Source organism: Grammomys surdaster, unplaced genomic scaffold (genome assembly GCF_004785775.1).
Source record: "Grammomys surdaster isolate TR1022 unplaced genomic scaffold, NIH_TR_1.0 125889, whole genome shotgun sequence".
In the NCBI taxonomy this organism is placed as follows: domain Eukaryota; kingdom Metazoa; phylum Chordata; class Mammalia; order Rodentia; family Muridae; genus Grammomys; species Grammomys surdaster.
Window position 1 is genome coordinate 3,485,538 of NW_021620714.1, and position 25,469 is coordinate 3,511,006.

General features: G+C 38.8%; 1 protein-coding gene across 4 annotated transcripts in view; it reads right to left on the reverse strand.

Moving 5' to 3' along the window:
• Positions 1 to 25,469, reverse strand: part of Znf148 (zinc finger protein 148) — a 127,093-nt gene that overhangs the window by 73,864 nt on the left and 27,760 nt on the right. For 3 of the 4 annotated variants that reach the window (XM_028752247.1, XM_028752249.1, XM_028752250.1), the window contains exons 2-3: positions 11,933 to 12,014; positions 5,611 to 5,746 (exon numbers count right to left, since the gene is read on the reverse strand). The gene's annotated coding sequence lies outside the window, so the exon portion shown is untranslated. Of the gene's footprint in view, positions 1 to 5,610; positions 5,747 to 10,943; positions 11,050 to 11,932; positions 12,015 to 25,469 lie in introns of all 4 variants that reach the window. The other variant, XM_028752248.1, reaches the window with a different exon arrangement.

Below are 25,469 nucleotides of genomic sequence, written 5' to 3' on the forward strand. Positions count from 1 at the left end.
CGTAAGCTTGTACAGCTAGCCCACTTGCTCTGTCTCTGGCTGTGTGGTATGTGCTCCTCTCTGTCACAACCACTGTCATTTCTTACTGACAACTGTTCGGCTCATTCTATGTAGAAATTATCTCCACTGTAGCAGTTTGGGTAATTCCACTATCATTCAAGGCTAGAGTGAAGACACTCTTGGAAGAGAATGTCAATTAGCAGCCTCCTCTTCCTGTTGTTTTCAGGAAGAGATAAGCTGACTCTTATCGTCATCTTCTAACTTAATGTTCACAAGTACTTAGAAACCAAGGTGTACAGATTTACAAGTAAATATAGAATAAACAAGCTTTGAGTTGAGCTTTTATTAAAGAATGTAAGGGTTCATTTGGTTTAGTTTTGGTTTGATTTGGTTTCTCTGTGTAGCCCTGGCTGTCCTGGAACTCACTCTGTAGACCAGGCTGTTCTTGAATTCAGAGACCTGCCTGCCTCTGCCTGCTGAGTTGGGACTAAAGGTGTGTGCCTGGCTAAGATCTAAGTTGTAATACAAGCGCTTGTCACTTCTAAGACTCAGCGTCTGAGGGCTTGCTTCAGCACTCAACAGAAGTGTCACATATACACAAGCTGAGCATTACTACTCATTTTTAATCAACTATACAAGACACTAAAATAAGTTATTTTTTATTTTTCATTAAATTAGAAACATTAAGTTTTAAAAGGAATTTTATGCAATTAATGTGAAGAATATTATTCTGCAGTCATGAGTAGGTTTGTGTCTATATTATAAATAATTACGGTATTAATAGAGGAAGAATTCTGCTGACAACTAATTAATATATGTGATTATTTACTAGGTAAAAATCATTGGGCTGGACACTGTTATACAATTTACCTTGCTCAATATTTTTTTATTGGTTATTTTGTTTATTTACATTTCAAATATTATCCCCTTTCCCAGTTAAACCCCCATTCCCTCCCCCTCCCCTGCCTCTGTAAGGGTGCTTTCCTACCCACCCACTCCCTCCCACCTCAGTCCCCTAGCATTCCCCTACACTGGATCACTGAGCCTCCAGAGGACCAAGGGCCTCTCCTCCCACTGATGGCAAATAAGGCCATCCTCTGCTACATATACAGTAGAAGCCATGAGACACTCCATGTGTATTCTTTGGTTGGTGGTTTAGTCCCTGGGAGTTCTGTGAGGTCTGGCTGGTTAATATTGTTCTTCCTATGGAGTTGCTAACCCCTTCGGCTCCTTCAGTCCTTCCCCTAACTCCTCCATTGGTGTTCTTGTGCTAAATAAGCCTCACTTAACAAAGAACCTCACACAAGGTCACACAGTTATGAAATAAACTGGAATTTAAAATGAAACTTCTTTGATCCAACGCAGTTTTTACTATATCAAGCAACTTCTAGACCCAAAAAGGCTTTAGAACTGTCCAGAAGTTATTGAGTTCATTTTTTGTTCACTACCTACTGAGGCTAACTCCATCACCACTACTAAGATTTACAAAGCCATCACTCAGGTCTAAGTACCCTTCATCTCCTTACTGACCACACCTGAGGTGTCCTTACTGAGCACCCCTCACCTTTTTTTCTTTTTTTTTCCCCTCTCAAAACTTTTTTAGGTGGAACTTGGGGGAGAGAAAACCCTGAAACAGTCGTTCACCTAGTTCAGGACAACTGGTATAGAGGAGCGTTTGTTTGCTTTCACTGAAATGGGGCAGATCTTTGACTTCTTTATAAGGGAGCTGACTGGCTCAACATCTCGGAGATGAGTTCAACCCCTTACCTCTTTACTGAGTCCCTCTCACCTCCTTTCTGAATACCCTTCACTTCCTTTCTGAGTACCCTTCACCTTGAGGCTCACATGAGAATTTCCTGATGCAGAATCTATCGTCCTCCTTTGGGTGAGAAGATCCCTTTTTACGTTTCTCATTTTCCATTTTCCATTTATTAGTCACACCTCCGTTTATTTTATTTATCATGGAAAAAAAAGCTATTCTTTTTTCCCATATTTATCCTCTTAAACTACCTTATTTCCTCCTTTTTTGTCAAATCATAATGAAGATAATCTCTCCTGAATTTTTCTACATCCATTTGTAATTTTTGAAATACAATATATTGTTCATAAAGAGCAATACTAAAAAAAGAGAAGAGAAGAGAAGAGAAGAGAAGAGAAGAGAAGAGAAGAGAAGAGAAGAGAAGAGAAGAGAAGAGAAGACCTCATTTCACGATTCTGCTTTTCTATTTATTTGTTGAGATTGGTGGTAACACTGTTTCCTATTCTCTGTCACTGAACACTATGGAACTTCAAATGTGCATTATGAGTCAAAACAGAATACTGATGGGCAAGCAGATGAACCTAAGCATCATTTTACTTTCTATGAAAAGAATAATTCCCAACTTAGATTATTTATTATTCTTCAAGGGTCAACATTATGCCACCCTCTCAACCTAAAAAGAAACTTCTCTTTAGACAGACACTCAAAGGTACTTATTCTGAAAATCAATTATTTCTCTAGCCCATCACCAAGACACTAGGGGTAGAACCCAGAGGCATGTGCCTGGGAGATAAGCATTCATCACTGAACTATGTCCCTAGACCTCACAAATAACTTCTGAACCAAAACATTTTCACCAAATTTCAGTTACATTAATCTGGATATTCATAGTTCTACTCTATATGAAAATCAGAGAGAAATCTCATCATAAAAATATTAGCTTGTCACTTGAGAGGCAGAGGCAGGTGGATTTCTGAGTTCGAGGCCACCCTGGTCTACAGAGTGAGTTCCAGGACAGCCAAGTGCTAGGATTAAAGGCGTGCCTTACCACTGCCCGGCTGTTTTAGTTTTTTAATATTGGTTTTTGGAGACAAGAACCAGTTTGGCCCTGAACTCACAGCTATCTTCCTGTCTCATCCTTCTAAGCATTGGAATTACAGGCATGACACCATGCCCAGCGACATATCTTTGTATAAACATCATTTTGCATATTATAAGGTCTTTCTTGAAAACTATTTTTAAGTGCTAGTATTTCAAAACAGCCTAGTGAGAGTTATGTTCAATGCGAGCAGCAGAAGACATTGAAGTGATAAACATAATTTAACAGATAGTAATAAAATTATTAGTTAGAATAAAGTTTCTCCATTTTGTAAATATGACAACTTAGATAAAAGTGACCATTTTTAACTATAGAAAAATAATCTATAAATATTTAAGGAAAGTTAACAGACATTCCAACATAACAGGAAAACCACTCAAAAATCTAGTATCTAAGCACATAATATATTTCAAATATTTATCAAAATGTCTTCTAAAATGACACAACCAGAATATAGTGACACTGAGAATCTAAAACACTGCATTTTTGCCAACTATTTAAGAAACAGGTATCATTTATCTTTATCAAGATGAGAAGGATGGGGTTGGGGGAGCACACAGTGGTCCTGATTACACTGGACATTACATTTAGTACTAGCACAAACTCAAACTACTCATTCCATAGAAAACTGAATTCCATCATTTTATGTAGCACAGATATAAGAAATATTTCTTAAACTTCCCTAGATATAATGAACAAATGTTTAATGCCTGATACTTTGTTTAATGTGCTAGATCATTGACTATGATTTGTCTAAGAACAGAAAAGATGTTAACTGTCCATAAAATCTGTAAATATGACAACTTAAAAGTAGTTTATAATTGTATAACAGTTTATAAAATGAAATCTAACACAAACTCTAGTGTGACAGACAGCTGGTTACCCAATACTCATATCCCAAATCTACTGTCTTCTATCTAATAAGTTATGTATTGGGATTGAAGAGATGACTCAGTAGTTAAAACACTTGCTGCTCTTACAGATAACCAGAACAGACACACATGCAGGCAAAACATCCATATACATAAAATAAAATAGTAAATTGCCTACAAAAATGCAAAGTATTCTTCTGTTTCCTTCCCTCCATTGACAGGCACTGTAGCAACCATACCCAACAAGCTGGAATTTAAATATTAATAATAGACTGGAAAGATCCTTCATGGGTTAAGAGCACTAGCTGCTATTACAGAAAACCTATCCTAGATTCCCAGCACCCACATGGAGACTGATAACCACTTATAGCTCCTGTTTACCAAAGCCACTGCCCTTTCCTGGTCTCTAAGAGCACTGTACGCATGTAGTGCGTACACATACAAGCAGACAAAATGCTCATACACAATTGCATAAAATCTTTAAAATTTTTTTAAAACTATTCAGAACAGCATGGGCTCCGAGGATAATTCAATGACAGAGTATAATACACTTAGAATGAGCAATGCTCTAAGCTCAATAGTCCTCAACAACCTCACCCTACCCAACTCCCCAAAGCAAAGGTGTCCTAGAGCATCAGAATTATGGAACCTCCATACAACCATGAGATAGTTTACATAAAAACATATTTCTATGATTATAAGGCTATCGCCGTAGCCAATTCTACATGGTACTACATCAGACTGCTTGCTTGCTGTTTTACTATAGGTAAACATACAACATGTACACATTTAGAGCACTTTTCCTTTTGTTGTGATAAAATACTTAGACAAAAGCAACTCAAGACAAACAGGGCTTATTCTGGCTCCCAGTTCAAAGTAGGGATGTAGAGGCAGCAGGCCTCTACTTGAGTATAGGAGACAGGCTCCATCAACAGTCAGGCAGTGAACAATGAATGAAGCACACTAGCACTCAGCTTCAGCTGCTGCATTTTATACAGTACAGGACTCCTTGTCCATGCCATGGTCTCATCTACAACTGTGATGAGTCTTCCCACATCAATTAATTCCTCACAGACAGTCTCAGACACTAACCTTAACCTTAACCTTAACCTTAAACTTAACCTAGATAATCCCTTACTGGAAAGCCTGTAGGCTTAGTTTCTAGACAATTCTAGATCCTAACTAGCTGACATTAGCCATCAGTTACATTTCTATCAATATTTTTTAAAGTATTTAAAAATATATGGAAGATACAATTATAATAATAGTCTAACATTTTTTTCTTGGAATAAAAAGTTTCTCTAGATTTTCTTAGAAATGCAATGTTGGGATGGTGGGGTAAAAGTATAATCATTGTTAAGGAGAACAACTACTACTTCTTATTACACAATATATTAATCAGTTTCATCTCAAAAATCTCTTAAGAAACCAGGCATTGTGACATAAAACTTTAATCCTAGTACTCAGGAGATAGAGGCAGGCTGATCTCTAAGTTCAAGGCCAACCTGGTCTATAGGGTTAAGTTCCAGGACAGCCAGGACTACATGGAGAAAACTTGTCTTGAAAAAACTAAACAAACAGACAAACAAATACATACTTCCTCAACATATGAATATCCAAACTGAAACTATTATACAAACTCAATAACAAAAATCTATCATCCAAGAAAACAATGTTTATATTTGAAAAAATTAACTTCAACATAGCTGAAGCCATTGAAAACACTTTCCTAGTCCAAAACTATATATACATCAGTGGCCTTCATAGCTAGAATGGCTACTTCAAACTGTATGCTGTTTTTATTCATGACTTAATTAAAACACGGCCTAAAAATAAATAAGTAAAATGTACTTTTTCAAGATTATAAGATATAAAGTTACCTGAGGCTGAAGTAAAAACGAAGACTTCAAGGAAAGGAATGCTGTTGAGTTGAGAGAGAAATCATGGTTGAGTTTCTACCTTTCACAGGCTCCAGAAACTCTCGGGATCCTCTCAGTCACTTGCGCCATCCAATGCCTACAAGAGAATACATAAGGGATAAGGGAAACATACTCCACTCTGCAAGGGAAAACACGCTGTGACATACCGCGTGCACACTGTGTGATGCCTGCAGTCTACAGAGCTGTGCCTGAGGGAGAGGAACTGACTGAGAAGCAACCCCAATTTTTAAGAAAAATTGATTTGGGGCCAGAATGATGATCAACAGGTAAAGATGCATGCTGCCAAACCTGATAATCTGAGTTTGACTCCTGGGAACCACATGGAGGCAGTGGGGAACTGATTCTAGCAAGCTGACCCCCCCCACACACACACACACACACACGTTCTGTGGATGGATGGATGGATGGATGGATGGATGGATGGATGGGTAAGATTTTAGGTAAATATAATTTGCCTAGTCTTGGAATCTACAACTCTGAGATATGAAATATTACATCAAATTTCAGAGGGCTACAGAACTATAAGGTAAGCAGCAACACAAAGACACTAGTCAAATCTATTTTATTAGGTCTGTAGACTGGTGTGGTTATACATTCCTTTAACTCTAGGTCAGCCTGGTCTACATGGTGAGCTCCAGATCACCAGCCAACCTACAAAATAAAACCCCTGTCTCAAAAAAAAAAAAAAAAAAAAAAGTCTGTGAAGTGAAAGAGAAGCAGATAAAGACAGGTCTCAAAAATAACAAATACCAATAGTGTGTATATTCATAACAGAAAGAGTATCATCCTAAAATTGAATATCAGAGTAATCTTAGAAATAATCACACAGAAAATATATAATATAACCTAGAGCGAAGAACACAGGCTATACACAAGAAAATGTTCTGACAGCAAGCTCTTCTTGGCAAAGTATCAAATGAATGAATGATGTTATAAAACTTCCTACCCTATGGGGTCCATGCACAGTTTGCATTGGATTTACAGACATTTTCTGACATGTTTACAATGGCACAAAGGCAACAAGGATAATAGTGCCCACTTAAAGCACAAACAGTACTAATCTCCCAGCACTAGGGGAGCAGAGGTAGTGATTTCTGTGAGTCTGAGGACAGCCCTGTCTACACAGTGAGTTCCAGCCCAGCCAGGGCTACAGTGAGGCCTGATACAACAAAAGATAAACTTCTAAAACTTCTATAGGCATCTGAAAGCTCAAAGTCAAACCTATCCACCTACTCTACTCCTAATTTTTTCTGAATATTTATGCTTATGTTTTTGTTATCAAAACATGCACAAAATGTGCTCTCTTTTTCAACAGGACTGTTATCATACATAAACAATATGAAAAATAAAACCAGCCCAAGAGAAATAGGGAGGAATGATGATCTAAACTTGCAGTATTATATGTGTATCACATTATAACAAAATAGCCGTCTCGACAGTCACAAGACACTTAAAAACACCAGAAAATGTAACTCACACTACAGGGTCAGTAGCAGAGTACTTGCATAATATACATGAGGCCTAGGTTCAGTCCTCAGTATGGCTCTCAAAATGGTAACACAAGCCACTATGGGGCTCACACCTTTAACTCTGGCAGACAGAAGCAGGAAGATCTCTGTGAGTTCAAGATCAGCCTGGTCTACATATCCAGTACCAAGACAACATGGGCTACATAGAAAGACTCTGTCTAAAAAAAGCAATATGAAAGGGTGGTTGGGGGGAGATACAGGCATATATATTCATCAAAATCAGGCAATATAAAGTGATTCTAACTGTTCTCATGGGTTGGTTTAAACAAAGATTTCAAAGCATTTATTTTGTTATGAATGTAATTTATGTTTCACCTTTAACTATGAAAACAATCATCTAGCAAGTAAAATTCTCAATAAAGCAAAGAAATTATTTCAAAAAATCCATAGAAATTTGGAAATAGAAGAATGTGATTATTGAAATACAAAAAGGTATGCCAAGTATTCAAAACCAAATTTACAACTGCAAAACACAATCAGTAGCCTTAATGGTTCATCTATAGAAATTACCCAACTAGGGTTAACCAGATTGCTCAGTGGGTAGAAGTTCTTGCTATCAAGCCTAGTGGCCTGAGCGTATGAAAGAGAAAGCCAACTCCTACAAACTGTCATCTGTCTTCCATATATGCACAAGCAAGAATAAATAAATAAATATAATAAGTTAATCTTTATTAAAAAATAAACAAGAAAATTACTCAATTAAATAAAGAGAAAAAAATAAAGAGCTCCAGAGACATATGAACAAAAATCCTGCTTACCAATATTTCTTAATATAAGAATGAAAGAGAAAAAAGAAGTAAAATTTAATAAAACAGAAGCCAAATAGTCCTCATATTTGACTATTTTTAAAAAATAAGCTTACAAATCCAGGAAACTCAATCAACTTCCACTGCAATAGATTTGAAAAGTGTTATTCCTGGATCAAAATAAAACTGTTGAAAACAAGCACAGGGAGCAGAGCATCTGGACAGGAGAAGGGAAAGGCACTGTGCCACTGTGCTGCTCTGAAGGAGAAGAGCCCATGGGCTCAGGTGTAAAGCCTTGCTCACCCAGCTAGTGGAGTTTCTGCAAAGGATTAGGAGGTATGGCCTTGTTGAAGTGGATGTGACACTCAAGGGAGTCTTTGAGGTTTCAAGACTAGGCCCAGGATGGTTTTTCCTGCTTCCTGAAAATGTGAGCTGTCAGCTGTTCCTGCCTTCATCATGGATTCTCACCCTCTAAAACCATTAGCCCAATTAAATGCTTTCTTCTATAAGTTGCTGTGGTCATGGTGTTTCATCACAACAACCAAAAAGTAACTAATGCAAACATCAAAAAAACGGCCAATTTCCAACCAGTGACAACAGAGGTTAGAAGACGGTGGGATTGTAGACTCAGAGGGGAGGGGAAAGAAAGAATGGACAAATAAAAAGAAGATACTGCTTCTAAATGTACATTCTCTGGCAGAGACCAACCTAAGTTTTAACAATATGCAGCAGACTAGCAAACTAAGGTATAAGACACTAAACTAAGTGGTAAAACGGCCTCAGTAAAATTAAAAGGACTCAACTCCTACAAAATATGCTCTCCAACCATAATAAATTCAAATTAGATAAATAAATGTTCTATTACTTTTTATAACTTGAATTGCCTAAAAATCTGAATTTATGAGCTGGACATGATAGCACTTGCCTTTAATCCCAGTACTTGAGAGGCAGAGTCTAGCAGAGCTCTGTAAATTCAAGGCCAGCCCATTCTACATAGTGAGTTCCAGGCCACCCAGGGCTTTACAGTAAGATCTTGTCTCAAAATAAATAAATAAAGAAAGAAAGAAAGAAAGAAAGAAAGAAAGAAAGAAAGAAAGAAAGAAAGACAGACAGACATATAAAATCTGGTATCTTTATTACATTTTTCTAAATGATGAGCCAACTATCCCAACTTGTTTACCAGGCTGCCTGTTTCCTTTGTTTGTTTTTAAGAAATGAGCCTTATTTTCCATGTCTCTTAATTAAAGCTGACTGAGGTGGGTGCTTTGGGGAGATCAGTCAGGAGACAAACTCCCTTTCCTGCCCTGACTCTCTAGCTTCCCCTTGGCTGTACTTTGGCTGGGGTCACAGCAGCAACTGTGCAACAGCCACAAATGCAGATGGATTAGCCATGGCGTCTTGTAGGTTATCATTTTCTTTTCTACATTTTTTTAAACAAACTTATCATTTACTAAACTTTCTCCCTTTTGTGAGACATGGTCTCAAGTAGCCCAGCCTGACTCAAATTTATGTCCAAGGCAAGCCGAACTCCTGTTCCTGCCTCTACCTCCCAAGTGCTGGGAGTACAGGGGTACCCACCCAGGCTGTACAGGACGTGCAGCCCATTTGCTACATTTTCTATGTCCTATTATTGACTTTTTAATACCACAGTTCACTACATCTAAAGCTACTAGTGTTATACACACTATTTTATATCACCAAGAGAGAAAAAGAATGTTAAACCAGGACAAGTTAGGAATGTGGGTCATTTACAGAAATTATGATGTAAAGGTTAAGGTATAGTCACACACTCAAGGGCATGCAGAAACCTCCACTCTACATTTACCACAGCCAAGGATAAGAAGCATCTAACAATTTTTAAAAAATTAACTTCTGTAGAACTGAAACAAAACCAAAATTGGAAAAGAAAAAAAAGCAAATATTAAATAAAAATAATTGTCCTAACATAATAACAAGGATCCTATCCCTAATATGTAAATTACAAAAAATTATAAAAGGACCAAAACAAAAAACAAAACACAAAAAACCTCAGCATGGACATATAAATCATTTGCTGGTGTTGTCAAGGAGACAAACAGGAGCTCACTCTAGTGACTGCTGATGCTGGGCATACTTTGGAGAGGTGCAGACTCATCCAAACTGCCGAGCACAATGACATTTTAAAAGGTCAATATTTTGACATTTTGTCAATATTTTTTGACATTTTGACAAATAACTCAACAATAAAAAGACACTATTTTAAATCCATTCTACATAAAATCTGTCTTTAAACAGTAAATATGACCCACTATGGTGGTGCACGCAGCCAGCTCACAGAGGACTGTCACAAAAGTTCAAGGCCAGCTCAGGCTACAAAAGGGTTATGAAACCAGCATAAAGTATGCAGACTCCTTGTCTCATAAAACAGTAACTAGGTCCTTGTGTATTCAGAGATATCTGGGAGAATATATAATATTAACAAAGAATGAGAGAAGATCATTTTTCTGTGCTTGTTTGTTTTTAACATTGTGACATTCTCTACTGCTTACAATGAAAACTAAGTAAAGGAGGTTTTAAGTAGCATGTACCACATTTGCCAACAGACATGGACAATAAAGAAAACCCTAAAATATGGTCATTAAAGCTAGAATGTTTCAATCTTCAGTCTAAAAGAATTCTCAAAACAAATTTAAAAATTTATAATACAATTTTATAATAATTTTTATAACTGACATAAGAAAACATTTACAACACAACCACAAAACCTCTGACCTACAATTTGCACTGTAAGATATCCTGGGGTAAAGGTAGCACAGAAATTCTGGAATGGCCAACTAGTGCCTGGTCCAGCTTGAGGAAGCCTACCTGATATTACCTAGAAAGCCAGGAACCAGAGGCCGGATAACCCAGAGACCCAGGATAGAACCAAACAAGACCAGCAATTTAAAAAAAAAAAAAAAAGAAAAGAAAAAAAGAAAGTCAAGGAACTGATTCATAATGCGCCTAACATAATCATCACCAGTGAGGCTTCATCCAGCTCCAACTTTGCTTCCAGATTCTTTCCAACTAATGGAAATAGATGCAGACAGAGACTCACAGCCAAACATTAGGCAACTCAGGGGATCCTGCAGAAGGGAGTGAAAGGAGATTGTAGAAATGAAAGGGGTCAAGGACGCCATAGAAAACAACAAATCTACTAACCTAGGCTCAGGTACTCACAGACTGAACCAACCAACAGTCAGGGAGCCTACATGGTCTGACCTAGGTCCTCTGCATATGTTTTGGTTGTATAGCTTGGTCTTCCTGTGGGACTCCTAACAGTGGGGGCAGAGGCTGTCTGATTCTTTTGATTGCTTTTGAGATCCCCTTCCTCAAACTGGGTTGCGTCATCCAGCCTTAATATGAGGAGATATACCTCATCTTATTACAACTTGATATGCCATGTTTGGTTCACATGCAAAAAGAAAAGCCTTCCCTTTTCTGAAGAGAAACAGAAGAGGAGTGAATTGGGGGTGGGGTGTGGGAGGGTGTGGGATGGTATTGTGGAGGCCATCCTGGTCTACAAAGCAAGTTCCAAGACAACCAGTGTTACAAAGAGAAACCTTGTCTCAAAAAAAAAAACCTAGATGGATGGATGGATGGATGGATGGATGGATGTGTGTAACTGTAATACATAAATATCCTATAACATTTCATTTTCTTTCATGTTGTCTGATAAAGGCACGAGTTTAATACAAACACCAAGACATCAACTGTCCTCTTAACATAAAAGAACTGAGGGATCAAAGAAACCAGATCTGGTTAAAAGAAAAGACAATAGCCCTCAACTTACGAATTCTCTTCAGTGTATCTGTGCAAAACACACAGAACTGCCTGCTACTCTTTGAAGGTGATGTTATGCACAAGCAATACAAAAGCACTATCCAGGAAATAAAGAGTATCTGTGTAAGCATAAGGACAAGAATCGAATGTAAAAACCAAAGCCTAGAAAAAGCACTCGTGAGTTACCTCTATAAAATGTGTCAGGTATAAGCCCATCCCGCCACTTCACTTGGCTAAATTTCCAAGTCACTGATTCTTCTCTTCTATCCTGTAAAAGTATGAAAATACAAGTTAGTAACCCAAAAGAACTGAATTAAACACATTCTTACAGCTAGGCAAAATAGTTGTAACTAAATGTGAAAAATCTAACAAAATTCTTTCCTTAAGTACATGCTATTGGATTAAACATAATTCACAACTAACAATTCAATTGCAATGACCCATCAATGCTAGCTGTTTATCAAGGACAATAGATTGCAGTGTTTTAAACTTCTAGGTAAGGATTAAGATGTTTTGAAAGTTAGGACAATTTTAAGTCATTTTAAGGTAGGAAAAAAAGCACAAATGTGTTGCTGGTATAAAGAGACTGGCACAGGAGGATCAGAAACAAGTTGTGGACTGCCTGGGCTACTTACAAAGAAATGAAAATATAAAAACAAGCATACTCCATGTGTTGATCACTCATATGATACTACTTACTTCTTAATAAAACCCCAGAGCAATAATTCCTCTTGCTGAAATGGCTAAATGTATTACTATTGTAGTTTGGGAGCTGGAAAGGCAGCTTAGCAGAAAGAGCAACTGTTCTTGCAGAGGACCCCAAGTTCGAGTCTCAGCACTCATATTGAGAAGCCTATTACTCTAGCTCCAAGAGATCCAATGCCCTCTTCTAAACTCTACAGGCACCTGCACACACACCCCACCCCACCTCACTCCACACCCCATACACTTTAAATAAAAATGTTGGCGCATACCTTAAATCCTAGCATTCAAGAGGTTGAGCCTGAAAGATGCCCATCAAGGCCAACCTGAGCTACATAGTGAAATTAATCTAGGCTAGTCAGAGCTACACAGCAAGATCCTGTCTTAGGGAGGGAAAGGGGAGGACAGGTAGTTGTGAATGTATTTAACATCTATGAGGCCCTGGGTTCAAAACTCAGAACTGTATAAGCACAGTATGGTGGTATTATCTCTATAGCTCAAGCTTGAAGAGGCAAGAGATCAGAATTCAAGATCATCTTTGAGTGCATAACAAGTTCAAGGCCATCCTAAGCTCCATGAGACTTTGGATACTCACATCCTCTTCCCCTTTATCCCCAAAAAGAAAAGAAAAAAACAGGTGAATGTAGATTGTGAAAGTAGAAAAACATACATATTTTTAATTGTAAGGCAACAAAAGATTTAATAATGTCAAAATAATCTATAGATGATTTTTAATTTATATATAATAATCAACCTCTTAGCAAAAACAAAGAAAATTAACATTCTGTTTGCATTGTAATGATATAGGACACAGATCCACTTTCTTCATATTAGCTGAGATATTTTTCCAGGTATATGAAACAAATGCTATGAAAACTAAAAACTAAATTCTCAGACACAGAATAGGCCAAAAGTAAGTGTATACAGAAAAAACATGTGTGGCATTTCATGTGTCGGCCGTAACTCTGAGGTATCACCAGGGCATGCGGCACACACATGTGCATGTGAAAGCCCACAGTTGATGTCAGTGCCACCCTCCATCACTCTCCTCTTTATTTATTGAGGCAGGGTCTCCAAGCTGAATCTAGAGCTGGACAATTTGAATAGTCTAGCTAGCTGGTCTGCCCCACAGATTCCTTGTCTGCCTCCCAGGTCCTGAATTTCAGTCAGCAACTATTCCTTAACTCAAATCCCCAAGCACTTCATTTACTGAGCCATCTTACCAACTCCCCTCACCCATTTTTAAACCTTGGTACAAATCATGTAAATCAATAAAAGTCATCAATGTAATAGCTAAGAAATAAGCAAGCAATTAAAAATTATGTTGATAGTAGTTTTATTATGGGCTTCCAAAGAGTAACCTTTCTGAAAATTTATCATTTTATAGCCAGTGAATAGCTCTAGTTATAATTATTTTCTCAATGTACTTTAAAGTAATCCATTTCATGGGACAATGATGTAGCTCAGTGATAGAGCACTTGCCTAGCACACAAAGCAACCTGAGCGCTACACACACACACACACACACACACACACACACATACACACACACACACACATACACACACACATACACACACACACACATACACACACACACACACACACACACACACACATACACACACACACTCTCTTCTCTCCCCTATTCACCCCAGACAGAGATTCCAAGACAAGCCAAAGCCCACTGCAGCATGGATGACACTCCAGGAAATCCCTGAAACTATCAAGATTCCCTAGGTCCCTCCCTGACAGAATAAGCAGTAAAAGCTGAAAAGAAGATTCTCTGGTTGGAGATGGTTAAGAGCACTGGCTGCTCTTCCAGAGGTCCTGAGTTTAATTCCAGCAACCACGTGATGGCTCACAACCATCTGTAATGGGACATGATGCCCTCTTCTGATGTGTCTGAAAATGGCAACAGTGTACCCATATACATGAAATAAATAAATAAATCTTCAAATGATGCTTTAAAAAAAGATTATCAGGCAAGCCAAGATACAGAAGACTCTGACCAGACACCTGCCTGCAGTGATCAGAAACAGTCAAGCTGCCTGGAAAAGGTTTAAACCAGCTGAGGCACCTGACAATGACACTCGCCCAACTGTTGGTCTGCCTGCAGGCTGTGCAGTGAGCTCCAGGTTCCCAGCTTTGTGAGCTGTCACCTATGCTAGGGTAGGCTTTGGTGATATAGCTAGCTGTCTGTGAGACATGTCTGCTCCTGTGAGCAATCACCACTCATATTCCTGCAAGTAACCCCAGGAGAGTTCGTTGGTTCCCCGAGTTGACTTTGGCGGTGTCTGTGCTTGACTCTGTGGTGGGATCCCTAGCTGAAGTGAGTAGATCCATGTGCTGCATCTCCCCAGAAAAAAAAACTTGCCACAAAACAGCTCTGTCACCAGCACAACAACAAAAGTTTCTAGTAAGCCATTCATTGCCTGTCCCAAAGCCAAGCACTCAAGAGCCAATATACGCTTCTTATTACTGTTAACAGAGTCCTACTATGTTCTCCAGGCTGATCCCAAATGCCTGAGCTTAAGCAATCTTCCCACTTCTGCCTCCACACATCAGAAACACGTTAAGTATCTATTTCTATAGCAACAGAAGAGAAAGTAGAGGCGGTGAGAGTCAGAGCTACACTGAGTGTGCACTGCACTCTGCTCCATCTCCATCTTCCTCTCTATCAGAGCTCGCATTCTCTGGTCCTACGGACATCGCTGTATTCACTTCTCACAACTGCTAACAGCCACACAACCAGATAGAAGAACTGCAAAACTAGGTGCACAAAATAAAACTGTCCAAATCATCTGTCCCTCCAGCTCAGGGTTCTGACTGACCCCTCTTCTGAGCTCACACACCTGGTGACATGTATCAGACAGGCAAACACTGGTGTGCAAATGAAATTTTTAGAATGTATAAACACTCATTTCTATCTCAGCCTTTTTAAAAATTGATTTGCTATATCGCCTTCATCATCAAGACATTATTATAACTACAAAATATGTTAACTGTTCTTGCCTAGAAAAATGGTTCTGAAATTTTTAAGTTCCATAAACATTTTCACAAAAAGGATACTTACTTACTTCCTTATATAACTTTTACTGAATATAGTAAATAAAGGTTGTCACGTATCAAAGAATATAACTAGCTTTGTTTAAAAAAGAAAAATAATGAATCTAGAAGAAGAAACATGCTTCATATAACACAAAATAGTCTGAAATCATAAATGTCTTTGTGTTACCTTTCCATCTCAAATTATTATTGTTATTATTGTAGGGGAAAAAAATGTGTGGAGAGAGAGGGGGAGGGAGGGAGGGAGGGAGGGACAGTACATTTGCATCTCTGAGTTTGCTGGTAAGGGATGATGGTGGTGGTAACTGGGATAGGAAGACCTGCCCACTATGAGTAGCACCCATTTCCAGGGCTGGGATCCTAAACTGTATAAAATGGAGAAAGAGAACTCAACACTAATATGCACTAATCTGTCTTCTGATTGTGGGTGTCACATGAACAGCTGTTTGAAGCTCCTGCTGCCCTGACCTCCTTCCCATAGATTGTACCTTGAACTGTGAGTCAGAAAATAAGCCTCTCCTAAATTGCTTTTGTCCTCATACTTCATTAGAGTAACAGAAAAAGACTAAGACACTGTCAGAGGAGTTAACAATTTTGCAATGGTAAGTACACAGACAGTATCCATTTGGGATAATAAAGTCCTAAGTTCTATAGCAGAAGTTTAAGAAACTTATCACAGTAAAATCAAAGTGAGAATAATTTATCTGCCTCTGCTAACTTTACAAAACCAAAAAAGGATGACCTATTAATGTTGATTTCACATACAAAATACAGAGAACAGTATTTAGATTTTGCTGAGTAATATTCGCAGGAACTTACAGGCATCCAAGAAATAAACCTGTAACTGATACAGGGGTTAAGTATCTCTGATGTGAAATTTAAAATGTTCTAAAATCCCAAACTTTGAGTGTCAATTTGATGCAAATAAAAAATTCCATACCATAAAACTGTTCTACACACAAAATTATTTTTTAAAATTATATATATATATATATATATAAAATTACCTTCACTTTATGCATTTTTAGGTATTCACAAAAAATGAATGAATTTCATGTATAGATTTGGGTCTCATATCTAAGATATCTCATTACATCTATGCAAATAACTATTCTCTCATTTGAGAGAGGGGGAGAGAGGGGGGACGGAGGGAGGGAGGGCGGGCGCGCGGGAGGGAGGGAGGGAGGGAGGAAAAGAGAAGAGAGGAGACAGATATTCCACCACCCAGAACATTCCTGGTCTTAGGTATTTCAACTAAAGCATATACACTCCTTACTGTTACTATTCATTACTTACTACTCACATTTTACAAATAAGAAGACTGAAGGTTCATTCACAAAACAAAACAAAACCCAACCAGTAAGCGGCAGGGCTCAAGTGTTGGGAGAGTTCCCTTCAAAGGCTTCTGGTCTTCACAACAGATTCTGGAAGCCTGAGTTGACTTAAACAGCATGATGAGTCTTAGCTACGTACAGAATAGTTACGTCCTATCCAGCTTATTTGTTTTAAAAGCAAGATGTAAGGAATAATTTAGCACTACAGAACTTATTTTACAATGCTTTAAAAGAATGACAACTAATCAGAAGTTCTTGTTTGTGGTGATATATTTTATGAAAATACCTCTTGTATTCAAAGAGACAGAAACTTTTGCTAGACCCCACTGTTCAGTTAACAATAGACACTGAGGTCACTTGGACTCAAAATTGCTATCCTAAAGTATACTCAGCCTCCTCCTTTAACCTGCCTTTAAAAGAACAATGTAACAACCAACCTTACTTGCCTTGAATTTCCCATAGGCTTAACAACCTAAGCTTATGCATCCTTTTAAATTTACTCTTCCATGCTACTGACCCAGAGAACAACACGTGTGTATAAATGTGTGTTATGATAATCATTTGCTGAAAACAGCAAATATATAAAACATGATCTTATACCACAAACATCATCCATAAATGTTGGAAAAAGGTATTGTTTGATGATGATACAGTTTGCTACCTGGAACAGATGGGACAGTTGGACTGATTTAATCCTTTGTAAAACTCTGTTAAAGACTTCTGTAAAGATATCCCTCACTCCTTCCCCATGTTATGCTCTCTCTATGCTGTTAAACAAATACAGAGCAATGCCCTTTGTTAGGGACAAGTTAGTCAAACATTAGGCAGGCAAGGCAGATACAGACAGACTACAGACAAAAGAGAAATCATAGCTACAAATGGAAGACACAGGGAGAGAAGTGGAGAGTTCAAACTTGGGCTTCCTCTCAGTCAAACCAATCCAGGAGGAAGTGCTTTGTTTTCTTCCCTTAATGAGACAGACACATACACACTGGTGCCTCAGAGGCTATCTGCAATGCACTGAACTGACAAAGTTCTCTTTCAGCCAGATTTCAGACAGTGCATGAACTTGGTAGAATGGAGTTTAGGATCTGGGGATTTTTGCTTATTTGTTTGCTTTGTTTGGGGAAATTTTTGTTTGTTTTGTTTTTATGCCAAATGCTTCTTGTTTGGCTCTAGAAAAATTAGATTAACTTCTAGAGTTACAAGTAATTCCAGTCTATCTGCATGTTGTCCATAGTGCATACTTTCAGTCTACCAAATTATGTTATAAGCTGCTATTAGAAATAATATTTTTCAATCAAAAAATCAATTATCACCAACAGAAAACAGAGTAACTATGGTGGTTCACACCCGTAACCCTGTTGCTATTTAACCCTGATGACGGGAAAGCCATGTATAGAGTAAGTGCATCCCTACAATCCCAACACTGGCAAACAAGAGGATCCAGAGGCTTCCTGGACAGTCAGTGAACCACAGGTCCTAATGAGAGACCCTATCTCAAAAAATAAAGTGAAAGGGCTGAGATATGGCTTACCAGTTATAAGTGCTCACTGCTTTTCCACAGGACCCAAGTTTGATTCCCTGTACCCACAGTAAGCAGCTTACAACTACCTACTTTTTAACTCCAGATCCAGGGGCCTCCATAGGCATTTGTACACACACACACACACACACACACACACACACACACACACACACATAAAAGAAACCTTTTTCAAAAACAATTTAAAGCCGGGCGGTGGTGGCGCACGCCTTTAATTCCAGCACTTGGGAGGCAGAGACAGGCGGATTTCTAAGTTCGAGGCCAGCCTGGTCTACAGAATGAGAAACCCTGTCTCGAAAAACAAAAAAAACAACAACAACAACAACAAAAAAAAACAATTTAAAAGGAAAGACAAAGCTGGAGACCCACCCTGATATCAAGTCTGATGACCTGAGTTTGATCCCTAGAACCCATGTGGGGGAAAGAAAACCAACGCCCACAAGTTGTTCTCTGACCTCCATGTGTGCCATGTCATGCTCCTGTGTGTACACATAAAATAAGTATGTACTTTTTTTAAGATTCAAAAATAATAAGGAAAGCAATAAAAGACACTTGATGTAAATCACTGTACCACACATATCCAAACATGTCAATTCTTCATGAACAAAAGCTACATAATAATAAAAATCTTTCGGAAGCAAGGGATAGTGGTGGTACAGACCTATCATCTCAGCACTTGGGAAGCTGATGTAGAAGAATCTCGAGTCCTGTTGAGCTTGGACTATATAACAAGACTGCCAAACAACTACAAAGAGTCAAGAAGAAAACTGTTGCACTTAATATGAATGATAATTTAAAAATTGGGCTTGGGGGCTCAAGAGATGGCTAAGCAGTTAGGAGAGCTTGATGCTCTTCCAAAGGACCAGAGATTAGTCCCCCAGAACCTATGTTGGGCAGCACCCAACTGTTTCAAATTCAAGCCCCATAGGGGATCTTTTTTCTAGCCTCTGTGGGCAACACACACACACACACACACACACACCCCTCACCTCTCTATAAAACTAACAGAAAGGGAGCTCACAAATAGTATCAAGAATAAAATTACATTATCAATTACAGACCCTGAATTTAAAAGATAAGGGAATATTGCAATCACTCTTACGCTCTTCAATTTGACCCCAGCTTCTTTTTTGTTGTTGTTGTTGTTTGTTTTTCGAGACAGGGTTTCTCTCTATAGTCCTGGCTGTCCTGGAACTCACTCTGTAGACCAGGCTGGCCTCGAACTCAGAAATCCACCTGCCTCTGCCTCCCAAGTGCTGGGATTAAAGGTGTGTACCACCACTGCCCAACCCCAGGTTCTAAAAATGTTACCGAAACTCAATCAAGAAGGTGATAATACATAGTTCTACAAGCACTAAGGAAAACTGGGCTCTTGAAGTCTCTCTCCTCAAAAACATTCCAAAATAAAATGATTCCCTAGTTATTTCTACCTAATAGTCAATTAAGAACTGAAACCAAATGTTCACTTATTGTTCCCAAAACAGAGAGGGAAAGACTCAGTGAGTTCGAGGCCAGGCTGTCTACATAGAGTTCCAGGAGAGCCAGGGCTACACTGAGAGACCCTGCTGCAAAAATCCAAACAAACAAACAAACAAACAGAGTTTAGTGCTACTGAAATTGAAACAAGACAAAGACATCACATGAAAAGACAAGTCAAATCACTTATGGATAAAGGTTAAAAAAAAACTCTTAACAAAACATTACAACAGTAAACCCAACAAACACATAAAAGGATAATGCACCACAGGCAAACATAAATCATCTCAAAAATGTCAGGGTGGTTTAAGTTCTGAAAATCAATCTAATATGCTGGTTGGTTTTGTCAACTTGACACAAACCTACATATATTTGGGAAGAACTTCAATAGAAAAAAAAAATGCCTCCATCCTGACTGCCTGTAGGCACAAGTCTATGGGGCATTTTCTCAAATAATGGTTAATGTGCAGATCCAGACCACAGGAGAAAGGGCCACCCTAGGCAGGTAATCCTAAGTTGTTTAATAATGCAAACTGAGCAAGTCATAAAGCGCAAGACAATAGCAGCATTTCTCCAAGGTTTCTGCTTCATTTTCTTCTTCCAGGGGCCTGGCTAGACTTCCTGTCCTGACTTCCCTCAGTGATGGACTTGAGAGTTGTCAGAAGAAACAAACCCTTTCCTCCTCAAGTTGCTTTAGTCATGATGTTTTATCACAGCAAAAGAAAACTAGGACATATACAACACCAAAAATAATGAAGAACTCAAAGTCAATTACTTTTAACAAATCACCTCAAAAGATGTGGAAACTTTTAAAATAAAACCTTGCCCAGCAGTGGTGGTGCACGTCTTTAACCCCAGCACTTGGGAAGCAGAGGCAAGCAGATTTCTGAGTTCCAGGCCAGCCTGGTCTACAGAGTGAGTTCCAGGACAGCCAGGTCTACACAGAGAAACCTTGTCTAGAAAAACCAAAATAAAATAATAAAAAAATAAAATAAAATCTGCGCGCGCGCACGCACACACACACACACACACACACAAAGAAAGTGACCAGATTGATCAAATTACTGCAATCTAATAAACACCAAATACCAGAAAGCCAGGGTTAACATCATAATTAATGCTGAAATAGTAAATGCTTCTCATAAGATCAGAAACAAGACAAACATGTCTGTGCTTGGTACTTCTAGAAACACTGTTACAGAATAATTTAGAATGATTAAGCAGGAAATTAAGTAAAAGGCATACACCTCCAGGTGGCATGATCTAGAAAGGTCACTAATGTACCATCAAAAAGTATAGAAAGTACCTACTTTTACAAAGTTAACAGGTCCTAAAAATTATAAAACCTGACTGAAAGAAATTAAGAAACATCAAAACAGATATCTGGTATTTGTGGATCAGAAATTTTAGTACTGTTAAGATGAATACTTTACCAAATTCATCCACAGATTCAACGCAACTAATAGAGAAAATCCTGCAGCTTGGGGATAAAGCTCAGTAAAGCACATGCTTGTCATGGCAAGGCCCTAGACTTACTCCCTAACACGCCTGTCACTACGACCACCACGTCCGCAGAGGCTTAACCATCCATCTCCTAGGGGGAAAAAGGATGAGGAAAGCTTCATGACACATCAGTAATTTCTTGGATACGACCCCAAAAGTACATATACAATAAAAGCAAAAACTACAAAAGTGAAACTACATCACACTGAAAGGATTCTACTGGGCAAAGAAAACAATCCAGTGAAAAGGTGCCATACTGAAGGCAGCAAAAGATGTGCAAACCATATCTGATAAGGGGAACATCCAAACTACGGAAGAAACTCTCACAGATACTGATTAAAACAAAACAAAAATAAAACAAAAAGTAGGCAAGCTAGAGGTGTGGCTTAGTAGCAAAGCAAAAGGATGGCATGCCCAAGGCGCTCAGCTTTCTTTTTATTCTTTTCTTTTTATTTTTTTTTTTTTGGTTTTTCAAGACAGTTTTCTCTGTGTAGCCCTGGCTGTCCTAGAACTTACTCTGTACACCAGGCTGACCTCAAACTCAGAAATCCACCTGCCTCTGCCTCCCAAATGCTGGGATTAAAGGCCTGCACCACCACCTTCCAGCATCAATACTAAAAAAGGACCAAGGCCCTGAACAAATGGTTCTCCAAAAGCAATATACAAAGGACAACAGAAATATGGAAAGAGGACTGCAAGACAGCTTAGTTAGCAAAGAACTTGCCTTGTAAAGCATGAAGACCCAAGTTTCAAGTTTCAGAATGTGTTAAGTACACTGGACACTCAGAGGTGCTTATAAGCCCAACACTGGGAAGGCAAGGCAGAAGGATACTGGTTCTAACCCAGGAAGTGAGCTCCAAGCCAAAGGAGAGACCCTATCCAAAAGGAAACAGATGGTGTTTCTGAGGATGACACTGCATACTGCCCTCTGGCTTACCCATGTACCTGCAGACATACAAGCATACACACATATGCATTAAAAACACATGTAGGGGCCAGGTAGTGGTACAGTCCTTTAATCACAGCACTCAAGAGGCAGAGGCAAGTAGATCTCTGTGACCAGGCCACCAGGTCTACAGAACTAATTCCAGAACAGCCTACATGGAGAAACCTATCTTGAAAAAACAACAAAAGAGGGGTGGCGCTGGTGAGACAGCTCATTGTTAGCAGTGGTTACAGCTCTTCCTTTGACCCCCAGCACCTACAATGGGCAACTCACAACTGTCTGTAACTCCAGAGCCACAGAATCCATCTTCCTCTTTGGCCCCTCCTAGGTGTATGTGCACAAATGCACATGTATACACACATGCATATATACACACATACACAAAAAATAAAAATAAACCCTTTTTTTAAACCATGGAAACTATAGTCACTAGGGAAACTTAACTTTAAAAAAAAAAAATCACACCGAACTATTATCACCTTACACCTATTAGGGTGGCCATGATCAAAAGGGTAATGTAAATGTTGAGAGAATATAAAAAAATTGACAACCCTAATGAGAATACAAAATGGTAATAACAGCCACTGAGGAAAGTTTATGGAAGCTCTTTTCAAAGACAGTAACCCTACTGTAGGTGGGATTTATTTATTCAAAAGAACTGAAATCAGATCCCAAACAGATACTTATAACATTCTTCACAATAACCAAAATGTGGAAACAAAATGAATACCAACAAATAATGGATAAGGAAAATATTTATGATATAGGCCAGATCTCAAAATGGGATAGCAGGTAAAGGCAGCTGCTACCAAGCATGACAACCTGAGTTCATTCCTAGAGTCCACGTAGTACAAGAAGAGCCACTCCTACAAGTTGTATCTAAGCTCTATGTGTGAGTATAGTATATGTGTGCCCACATAATCAATCAATCAATCAATAAGTAAATAAAGTACTGTAGAGAAATACAACAAAACATTCAGCACTTTAAGGGAGATTCAAGGTGGATAAACACTGAGAACAAAATGCTAAGTAAAATAAGCCACTGGCAGACGGTCAGAGAGTGTGTGATTCCACCATATGAGGGATCTAAAGTGACCACAGAAGAAAGTCAGTGTGCATGCAAGCTGCCAGGGGACAAGGAAGTGAAAACAAGGAGTTATGGTGCATGGATCTAAAATTTCAGTACTTAAAAGTGAAAAGCTTCTGGACTCTGCTTTCCAACACTGCTTCTAGTTAATTTCATACTCTAAATATAATTTTGAGAGCATAGATCTTATACTATTTTCTTAAATAAAAATCTTAAGTGCTGCACTTCAAAAATATCATCAAGAAAGCGAAGACAACCGTTACGATGAAGTATGTACAAACTGTGGCACAAGATCCAGAATATACAAAGACTCTGACATCCAGTCACCAAAAAGTATAGGAGGGATTTCCCTTAAGTTCTGCAACAGATACTAGCTGGGCATCCATGCTGGTTGGTTTCTTTCAACTTGACACAAACCTAAACATATCTAAGAAAAGGAATTTTTTTTTTTTTTTTTTTTTGGTTTTTCGAGACAGGGTTTCTCTGTATAGCTCTGGCTGTCCTGGAACTCACTCTGTAGACCAGGCTGGCCTCGAACTCAGAAATTCGCCTGTCTCTGCCTCCCAAGTGCTGGGATTAAAGGCGTGCGCCACCACCGCCCGGCAGAAAAGGAAATCTTAATTGAGACAATGCCTCCATAAGATTGGCCTGTGGGACAAGTTTGTGGGGTATTATCTTGATTAATGACTGATGTGGGAGGGTGCCCCTCTTGGCATTTGGTCCAAGATCGTATAAGCAGGCTGAGAAAGCTGTAAGGAGCAAGCCAGTAAGCAGCAGTCCTCTGAAATCTGCTTCAGTTCCTGACTTGAGTTCCTGCCCTCACTTCCCTGTTGATAGAGTGTAACCTAGAGTTCTTTCTTCCCCAAGTTGCTGTTGGTCATGGTGTTTCATCATAGCAACAGAAACTCTAAGAAACTGACCTTTAAATCAACTCAAATCTAGAGATAAGCTGCTTTACCTTAAATGTCATCTACGTAACCCCAGGTTGGTCGTCTAGCAACTAGCCTGCTATTAATCAGGGTTCTCATGAACCCCACCTCGATCCAATTAATTTGCTGGAGCTTTTCATCAGAACTCAGAAAAAAAACAGAATCATTGACTTACTAGGAAAGGCATTCAAAAGATAGTGATTGAACATCAGATGAGACACACATGCACAAGGAACATGGGAAGAATGAATGGCCTTGCTTCCATGCTCTCTCCAGCACAATATGCTGCAGGGTCCTCCTCCACAAGCTGAACTATCCAGCAGTTCCCCAACTCAATTCTCTGGTGTTCAAAACAAGGTCTCACTAAGTAAGGATAAATTATAACTCTGACCAAGGACAAATCTTTTCAACCTTTGTTCTTCCCCTCCTTGGAACCCCCAAATCATACCTAGATTTTTTCTGTGATCAGTCTCCACCTGAAGCTAGTTAGGAGGTTACAACCTTAGTACACTCAATAAATACAAAAGAAACTCATTAGAGATTCCAACCATTTTAGGAGTTACATGCCGGGAAATGGATAAAGACCAAACACATGTTTAATAATTCCACATCGTTAAAAAAGGCCACAAACAAAGCTATGATCAAAAAGGCTGTCTGTCACCAGGCTGTACATCCCTGCCACCCCAGCACTAGAGAAGTTTGAGTAAGAAGATCTTAAACTGAAATCAATCTGAACTATACAGCAAGGAGCAGGGATGGGTGATGGGGTGCTGTAGTTCAGGTGATATCAATTAGATATAAGAAAACTGAGGGGTTCATACACTGTTGATGGAAAAATAAATAGTAGAGCTTCTTTGGAAAAGCCTGCAATTTCTTAACTGATAGAACACTGTGGAGGTACTATACTCAGCAATTCTACTGTTAGACATATACACAAGAGAACCGAAAGCAAAGGCTTAGGGATGCAGCTCAGTTGTAGAGAGCCTGTAGTGTCTCCATTTAAAAAAAAAAAAAAAAAGGACTCTTTTCCACATTGTGTGATGGTGTATGCCATTAATCCCAGGAAAGAAAGAAAGAAAGAAAGAAAGAAAGAAAGAAAGAAAGAAAGAAAGGAAGGAAGGAAGGAAGGGG